Raw genomic sequence first — 9,980 nt, forward strand, 5'->3', positions numbered from 1 at the left:
AATCTATTGATCTAGCTCAAAAGAGAAAGGAGGGGAAGCCTAGTTATTATTTTCAGAAACACACATCAGAGTAGGTGTCACAATAATCTATTTTTGCTGTAGAAAAGCAAAGGACAAGATTTTAATTCTGCATTGAGAGGCAGATTGGAAAGGTTTTATTAAAGAGGCTTCTCAAAGGAAGTTTGTCACTGAAATGGTGAGACGATCTTGATAAGAAAAGATAGGTAAAGGACCTTTTGAGAAAGAATCAATAGCATAAACAGAGGTAAAAGGGGGAGAAATAAGATTTGTTCAGTGAGCAGTGTGAGGTTCCATATGGCTAAAAGGTGAAGTACAATGAGCAGAAAAGAATAAGATTGGCATCATGGTTGAGGCCAGTTCATGGATGTCTTGAATGTCTTGCTAAGAAATTTAACATCATTCTAAAATCAGTGGGAAAAAAACTAAGGTTGTTTTGGCTTGATTGGTTTTAAAGGCTTATTGGAAACTCACTTATTCCAAGATTTACATTAGGAAGATTAACTTGGCAGCACGGTATATCACTGTGACTGGGAAGAGAACAGTTGGGGAACTGATGTCATTATCTGGATGGAAAATATAATGGCCCGAATTACAGCAATGATGGTGGTGAGAACGTAGAGGACACATTTAGGGCACATAGAGATATATTTGGAAGGACTATCAGCCAGTTGGATGGGAGAGTTTTGCTTCTGAGATTATAAAATTAGGGGACTGGAAGAATGATGGTACAATTAACTGAAAGAGAGCTGCAGGGAAGAGCGGGTCTTGGGTTAGCACTGAGCTGGGGGGTGACTTAGGTCAGGTTTTCTGAGATGATCAAGATTTGCGTGCAGGAAGTGTGTTAGGAAGTTCTGTGATTTACTAGGAGGAATGACAGGACTCAGCATATAATTGAACTCACAAATATAATGCATAACAGCAAGAGAACATTTTAAAAATCAGCAAAGGGAAAATGGTGCAAGGGACGAGGTCTGGAGGAAATCGGGTTCAGGCTCCAAGAGTCCTCTCCCAGTAGAGTCACACAGGACTTGTGTGGCAACACACATGAAATGCTGTCAACCAGGGAAGCTCATGAGAGACTCAGTGTCCAGGGTTTTTATTGGAGGCTGGCTACACAGGTATCCTTGGTTTACCACATATCAAAATTCCAGACTACCAGAAGGAAAGCAAGTGTTTAGCATAAATCACATTGTTTTTACAAGCACTTTAGGCACTGTGAGCTGCTCTTACCAGTTTTGGAAATGGGATAAACCTGACTGAAACTTAAGTTCCCAGATACCAGCCAAAGGACAAACTTATAAGCAAGTGTTTGGAAGGATAACAGTCTCAGGCTGCTCTGCTATTTTCTGCATAGGTGGAACATCACTTATGTAGAATAAAAGCAAGAAGGACTGGATGAAGGGAAAAGTTGAATCATGAAACAGTTGCAACAAAGGCCTCAGCCAATATCACAGAGAGCTCCAGAGCTGGATGCCCTTCAAAGATGTCCTCCCCTCACACTGACCAGGCATTCAGCTGAGAGTAATTCCTAGGGAAGGAAGCAATTGAGCCCTCCACAGGCAACCTCCAAGAAAGCTGAATCAATGAGTATTTTAGTCCTGTGATCAGCACATCCCAGCATACACTTCAGAGGGTATGATGAATTGAGCACTATTGGTTGTATAAATGGCACCATTGCTTCTTTGCTAATGGCTTCGAACCACCTTGAATATGTTAGAATTCCAATAGCAGAAATTCAGTTCCAGGGGGTCTAAACTCAAGCAATAATGGTGTATAGGCATATAAGACAAGCTATAAGGGTGTGTAGGATGTATAGGGCAGAATATTTCTAAAGCATCTTGGCACCTAAAGGCCCTCAGAACAGCCCTGACTTTTCTCCATAAGACCACATGGGGAATTTTACTGATAAGCCACTGATCCTGCCTAAACCCTATTACCAACTCTGCAGCCATTTAGAGGAATTCTGCATTGGACTGCTTGGTTGTATAAATGGCACCCAGAACCAAGGAATCTGCCCCAGTGGCAGACAGTAAAAACATCCTATCTATTAAATGAGAAAGTGTCCAGTTTCCGAATAATTACACTTAATGATTTTTCAGACATTATTTTGTTTGACATCTTTCAGACCTCTTAACAGATCTTAGGCTTCTGATCTCATGTAACTTCAGCATGCCACATTACGGTTCTTATCACTGAGGTAAGTGAGGCTTCAGGGTTATAGGATGAGCCCAGAGTTCCACCGTTAGCAGGCCTGAGATCTCATGCGTCTGATCTCCAGCATCTTTCCACTGCCCCACACGTCTCCTCTGCATCATTGTCAAATCTCCACCTAGAAGACAGAACTAGAGCCCTGAATGTGCTTCATGGAGACTGGAAATTTTGTTTGAATGTTAAAAAAATTAACATTAAAAAATTCTATTTATTTGAGACAAAAGTGCCAGAATCACTAGCAAATGACAGACTAACAGCCACAAACTTAATGAACAAGGAGATTTTGGAGGTCTGCAAAGATCAATTCCTGCTTTGAAAAGTTAAATATTCTACTGTATAAGAGAGATTCTCTTGGTTTTGGAAATATTGTGAATCATTTTCTGAGAAGAGCAAAATAATGGGAGCTTTTCACCCCACGTTTCCGAGAAGTTTTTATCTAAAGGCAGAAGACACTAGGGAACACTGGGTCATGTGTAGAGGCCTTTGCTGTGCCCTGGTCAGGATCCGACCCTTCCTCTTAAACACTGGCCAAGCATTTGAGAAGCACCTACTCACTGGCAGAAGCTTCTTCCTCCCAAGGGGTCATGTGGTTAAGACAAAAGATTTGTTTCTCTTTTGTCTGGTCACATTGGTCAGGAATGCATCACTTTGATGGTCAATGAACGTCGTCAGAGCCTAGAAACACAATTTGCAAAATATTAGTAAGGGTCTTTTTACTAGGGAATTTCCAGTAAAGTCAGCACACCTGTTGTCTCTCTCACTGATAACCCCACAAGAAACTCAGAGGTGCAAGATTCGTGTTTGCATCTGTGAGATTTAAGTGAAGTAGATGCTTGTCAGTACCAGTAAAGTCAGAAAGCCGTCAGCATTTCCATTCTCAGCCTCTCATGTTCCCTTTCAGTCTTTAGCCTTTGTAAGTCAACCATAAAAACTCACTACAAGCTGAAACTTGAGGTCATTTTTTTTTAAAGCTAGGAATGTTTTTCTCAAATGATAGAGTTGAGATCAATGTGACCTTTCCTCATGAGGAGCAGGGAAGGAGTGGGGCTGTGAGACATACAACACAATAAAGGGTTCTGGCTCCAGGACAAAACTGGGTAGGGGTTGTGTCCCTCCAGGCTCATCTTTTTGAGTGTCACCCAGAAGATATAGAAAATTATGGGGATTCTGTGGATCTCAGGACACTCTTTTCTCCAGAAGCCTTGGAGCTATATAGGACCAGGTAGCAGTGGACAAAGACCATCTTCAATTTAGTCGTCAAAGAATCTCCAATTTCTGTCACATTGCTTTTGCTGATGACCAAAATTAATCTCCTTTTGACTCGAATTAGCTATTTGTATGTATATGCTATCTTGTGGGGAGAAGGCAAAAGTTCAAGCTGTAATGATTACATTTGGTAGTGAATCCTTTTAAGCAAGTTTCTTAGACATTGTTGGAATCTTCGTTGGTTTTTTGATCAAAAGAATAGCAAGGTGCAATAAGGACTCATGTGGCAAGAAGTCATGCCCTTCACAAGGTCATTTGTTCAAGGGTAAAAATGTACCGAAGTGCTCAGATGTGCTCTGTTTACCTAACCATGTCCAGAGGTGTCTTTTTACATTGGTAGTTGTTACCTGTGCCTCGTACTCCAGGCAGATGTCTAAGGAGAGGGTGTATGGGACTGGTGGAAGCTTCTCAAGATTTCTACAAAGATTTCATCAAAGATGTCTTTAGTGGCTGATAGGGCTTTTCAGAGCCTTCTAGTCAAGCTGTTTGCCTATATCCTTAAAGCTACCATATATTTCTTATGGGAACACATATTTGAGCTTGATCAGTTGCTTGTAAAGCAATGACTGGACCTATTTGTTTTCATTGCACTAGGTTATGGGGTGTTAGAGTCACAAATAAACACTCTGTCCACACATCACAAAACCGAAATGCTGAATCGGGTACTATTACAAAAATCGCAAGCTTTGATCATAGCTCCCTGGCAGCATGTTTGTGAACGCTGAGTGAAATAGCAACTTTTAATTAGGCAACCAGCTTTTGCATAATGATGCTAAAGCATTTTACAAACTCATTCATTTCAAGAAAAGCCAGGTGATTAATAGAATTATAGATGCTTAGCCTTGTAAGGAATTTACTGAGCCTCAAGTGTTGGGACATGCTTTGAACTCGAATGACCTTCACCACCTGTTCATTTCAGCCAGCACTCCTAGGGTGAAATAATGCATCTTCTCGTCATCTGGAAGTACTCGCCATCAGAATCTCAGATTCCAAAATCTAATCTCAGAAAACAACCCCGAACGTTTCCACTGTCTCCAGAGCTCCTTTATTTTATTTTTTTATTTTTAGTTTTTACCATTCGGCTCATGGCCTTCCATGGTATCTGCAGCCTCGCTGGCTGGCACTCTTTGCCTTGCCCTTTGCGTTCCATGCTGACATGCTTGTAGTCTCTCCACCCCTGTCCCCCCAAAGCTGTGTGCCTTGACTAGGTGACTTTGCCCATGCTGTCATTCAAGTACTCAACAAATATTTATTGGACTACCCCTCTGTAAGAATCACTTCGCTGGGCCCTCTGTCTAGAACGTCAGCCTTTTCTCAGCCACCACCATGGTGTTCCCTCCTTCTTGTAACTCCAAGACAGTCTTGGAGACTGTGTCCTCTAAGGAGTGTCTCCTGATCATCCCCTCCATTCCGCTCTCCTTCCGTTATGCTAAGTCATGGACCCCGTAACTATTTGTGTATATCCGCTTCAATGAATCATTCTATAATTGTTTCAGCCTCCTCCACTGGACTAGTGTTCTCTACCTACTGTACTCACCTTTGGAGTGAGTACAAGATAGTGGTTGGAGTTAGACAACCCATCGTCACACCCTATCTCTACTGGTTATTAGCCGTTAAGACCTTAGGCAACTTATTTAATTTCTAAGCCTGTTTCTTCATCTATAAAACTGGTTATTATTATGGATTGGTTGTATGTTAAGCACTTAGCACACAATGTTTTATATGCAGTAAATGCAAAATTAAATGCATATTGAATAAATAAATGTCACAAGAACCCCTTTAGAAGACTCCCTAAATGGAAAATATTTGTCCTTTAAACACTTATAGTGACAAGGAGCTCACTCTGCTGTTGGATAACTCAAACTATATGGCTTGACTCACACTAGTTTTACTGACATAAATTAGCACCCCCACCCCCAGTGTCTCCTGCTAGGCTTGAGAATCTCCCTGGTCCCCTGTCACGCGTATCAGCAACCAGGCCCTCAAGTGCCCCTATTTTGGCCACTACTTCTGATGTAACTGGCTGTTGTGAGATAGTCACTCTTGGGCAAAGCTCTTCTCACTAGTGCCCAAGGCTGGCTGTTGCCACCAGCACCATGGCCTCAGGGCAGCAATCACAACCTCCTTCTGCACTGCTTTACTCCAAGTGTGGTGAGGACTTGTCCCCATAATTCCCCTCAGGACATCAGAAGGCAAAATACGCAAGACATCCATCAAATCTTAATGAAGCTTCAGGGACAATGAATGGGAAAGAGAACACAGAATGAGTCCAGGCTCAAGCATAGGCCCCTCCGGGAGGAAGCCTGCCATTCCTAGCAGCCCGAGTGCCCCCAGGGGGTGCCTCAGGGCCTCAGGGGGCACCCTTCCTGGGGTAAGTCTTACTCCGGCCCAGTGTTCTGATTTCCTGCCCCGCCACTGACCTCCTCTGAGGACAGCGGCAGAGAGCAATTCCAGTTCCTTCAGGGGAAACCCCACCCGCATAATCACACAGTGACTCATCTCCAGTGCATTTCTCCAAAGTTGTATCATTCTCGGTCTTGCTTGTTGCCACTTTGTTAATGAAAACAGTGGTTACCACATCTGGTTTATCAAACAATCCTAGTTCACAGGAGGGTCAAACACGAAATGATTTTATTTTTTTACGCTCCCTGCCTACAACTCTGCAGTGTTCACAATCTCCCTATTGTGTCCCCTGACAACATCCTGGGCAGATCTCTAGAGTTCCCATCACTTCAGGGGATAAAAAGCCTAATCTAGTCTAGTCCATTTTAAAACTTCAGTCTCGCTTCAATACAATGACCATGTCCCCTCCCCCCACTCTGGCTGGTCCCCCCAGTGGAGGGACTTGGAATGTATAGGGACTTACTTGCTCCTGGGAAACCCTCCTCTACTGCCTCCTCTCTTCCTCTGTGTGGACGCAGAGAAGACAGACGGGAGAGACAGACGAGTGTTTCTTACATGACTGGTGTGTCAAGCCCCCTCTGGCCAGTGCTGGCTGGCTGTCGGCTCTGTCTCTACGGCAAACATCAAATCAGGCTCCCTCACTGGTCCTTATGTGAATATCCAGACGCCCCAAGGGTAGCCTCCCATATCGCCATTTCTACCATCTGCTACTACCCTTGGCGATTCACCCCGGTGTTTCTTGTTACCAGGGTCAACTCTCCTGGCATCAAGTTCTCTTGGGTAGGATACTTGAGTGGAACACTAGTGAGACAACCTCAAGCCTGGCTGTCTGCCACAGTGTCCCTTTGCTTGTGTGTGTGTGTGTGTGTGTGTGTGTGTGTGTGTGTGTGTGTGTGTCTGATCTTATTCCTTTCTCTTAGAAAATCTCCTTTTTGACTGGACTCAGACCTAGAGGGAGAAGCTCTCAGAGAGGACAGCCTACATCTCTATTCTGTTCCTGGTATTTTTCTTTAGCCTCCTTCAATCTCTTGGCCTAAAGTTTAGCATAGTCTGTGGCGTCTTCCTTATTTTTCTTTGTACACTGTTTCTTCATAGCAATACTTTGACGTTTGTGTTGCAGGACACGTGGAGCAACAAGATGCGGGATCTTGGGTGCTTTGGTTTTCAGTTTCTCATCTTCTTAGTTTAGGGGCTGTCTCACAACATATTGGCGGACATCATCTTCCTTAGAGAGATTGAAAAGTTTGTGGATTCGGCTAGCTCTTTTGGGCCCCAGGTGACGAGGCATCAGTGACACCAGGAATGTTCTTCTCCTCTTTTTTACAATGACTGAGTTGAGAACACTCAGATTGGCATCCACAATGCAACCTGGAACAGATTTGAGCTTTCTTTCTCCAGTGCTCCTTACTCAGTAGCTGGCGGACACGCCTGTGGGTCAAGACACCCTGCTTCCTGGGGACACCGTTTGTCATTCCCACCACTGATTCAAGCCACATAACCCTTCCACTCTTCACCCGGAGCGTCAGCAACAGCTTCTGTGGCCATACGCTTCTCATAAAAGGTACAAAGTTCGCATTCATAGTCCACTTCAATGAGTTTCTGGCAGCCAGTGGTTGGAAAAGAGATGTTCGGCTTCATCCTGAAGCAGACGATTGCCTCTGAGGCATCACGATAAAAAGGGCTCACAGTGTCTCTTTGACTCATAGTAAAATCACATATTCATCACCAAAAGCTAAATGTTGGGCATGGAAGCTACTCCACTCTACCCCTTCTCTCTGTTTTGTCTTCGCCTTCCAGTTCTCCTCCACTTACAAATTGGACAGAGGTAGATTGGCCCATCTGTGGTATAAGGAAACATCCTACTGGTGAATGAAGAGGGAGCAGAAAAAGCATCTCATCACAATGCAGCACCCCAAGGATGCAGATGACTTCCTGGAATTCTTTCCTCTTGGCTTTTGTCTGCTTATGGAGCCTGGAAGCAGGTGACAGAAATGAAAGTTGGAGAAGTAGAGCCAGTACAAGGCACTTTTTGATAAGCCCTGAAAGACATGTCTGATCCCTGTTCATTTATTATTTATTGTGTGGTCCTTGAACTTTGCCCTGAGCTTTGGATTCCAGGAAAACTTCACGTGAACATTGTGTTGTCACTTTCAAGGCTCACATGAAAATATATATAAAGGCCCTAATACAAAGGAAACCATCAACAAAAGGAAAAGACAACTTGCTACATGGGAGAAGATATTTGCAAATGATATATTCGATACAGGGTTAATATCCAAAATATATGAAGAACTTATACAATTCAACACCAAAAAAGCAAACAATATGATTTAAAAATGAGTGAAGGACCTGAGTAGACATTTCTCCAAAGAAAACATACAGATAGCAACAGACATATGAAAGGATGCTCAACATCACTAATTATCAGGGAAACGAAAATAAAAACCACAATGAGTTATCACCTCACACCCATCAGAATGACTATTATCAAAAACTTAAGAAATAATAAGTGTCAGTGAGGATATAGAGAAAAGAGACCCTTTGTGCACTGTTGGTGGGCTCGTTAATTGGTGCAGCCACTGTTGAAAACAATATGGAGATTTCTCAAAACAATGTAAAAAAAGAACTACCATATGACCCAGTAACTCCACTTTTGGGTATATTTACCCAAAGAAAACTAGAGCACTAATTCGAAAAATATATATGCACCTCTATGTTCACTGCAGCATTATTTACAATAGCCAAAATATGAAACAACCTAGGTGTCCATCAATAGATGAATAAAGAAGTAGTGTGTGTGTGTGTGTGTAATGAAATATTATTTGGGAATAAAATAAAAAGACTGAAATTCTGCCATTTGTGACAGCACAGATGGACCCAGAGGGTATTATGCTAAGTGAAATAAGTCAGGCAGAGAAAGACGAATATCATATTATTTTACTTATACGTGGAACCTAAAAAACAAAACAAAACAAATGAACAAACAAAACCGAACAGAAACAGATTCATAGATACAAAGAACAAGCCAATGGTTGACAAAGGGGAGGGAAGTGGGGGGATGGATGAAAAGGGTGAAGGAGAATAAGAGGTAAAAATAAGAGGTGAAAACTTCTAGTTATAAAATAAATAAACCATAAGGATGTAGTGTACAGTACGGGGAATATAGTCAATAATATCGTAATAACTTTGTGTACAGTGACAGGTGGATACTAGACTTATACTGGTCACGTCATAAGGTATATAAATGTCTAATCACTATGTTGTGCATCTGAAACTAATAGAATATGGTATGTCAACTGTATTTTAGTAAAAAATTTTAACTAAAATATAAGAACTACTGCTTTAAGTAAAGCATAGCTTTCTAGCTTTGCCCACCTGCGGATATGTTGCACTGATAATGGTTATTAATTCTCTAAGTTTGTTTGCTCTTACAAATTACCACAGTGGACCTCAAGCATTTTTCCTTCCAGCCTCCTCTTCAACTGCTCACCAATTTCCAGTTGGAGAGAGAGCCTAGTTCTGCATTAATTTTCAGGACATTAGTGACTGGCTTACTCTAAATCCATGAAATAATCAAGTTCTTCCCAAAGTTCACCAGCTTTGTTCACTCTCTCAGATACTTTGGTGATCCTTTTGGTCAACTTTTAACCCCTGCTTCTGTCTCTCTGGAAAAGTCTCTCTGAATGTCCTCATTACTAATAAGATTAACATCTAATAACCAGGAAAGCCAATTTGCAATATTCACTACCTCCATACTTCCTACTCACAGTCATTTGAGACAGTACTAATCAATCAAGCACCATATTCTCCTAAGCCAAGACAAGGCTTTAGCATTCTCCTCAAGGCGGTGTTCCAAGTGGCCACTATTAACCAATTAGAATTAGCATTGAAAATGAAATCTGTCAGTCTTAAAGTCACGATGAAAATAGTTGTAATACTATCCCTTAAGGGAAGAGGTAGAGCATCATCCTCACTAGCTCAGATCTTATTTTTACATCATCCTTGTAAGGGAGCCCTCAAAACAGATGGATAACATGCCCTTGAGAACTTGAGTTTAGATGTATTCCCACTAGTGACTG

General features: G+C 42.2%; 1 pseudogene; it reads right to left on the reverse strand.

The window, feature by feature from the left end:
- Window positions 1-2,814: 2,814 nt before the first annotated feature.
- LOC107519257 lies at window positions 2,815-7,539 on the reverse strand (annotated as a pseudogene).
- Window positions 7,540-9,980: the final 2,441 nt, after the last annotated feature.

The sequence above is a fragment of the Rousettus aegyptiacus genome, unplaced genomic scaffold, assembly GCF_014176215.1.
Source record: "Rousettus aegyptiacus isolate mRouAeg1 unplaced genomic scaffold, mRouAeg1.p scaffold_m13_p_2, whole genome shotgun sequence".
In the NCBI taxonomy this organism is placed as follows: Eukaryota; Metazoa; Chordata; class Mammalia; order Chiroptera; family Pteropodidae; genus Rousettus; species Rousettus aegyptiacus.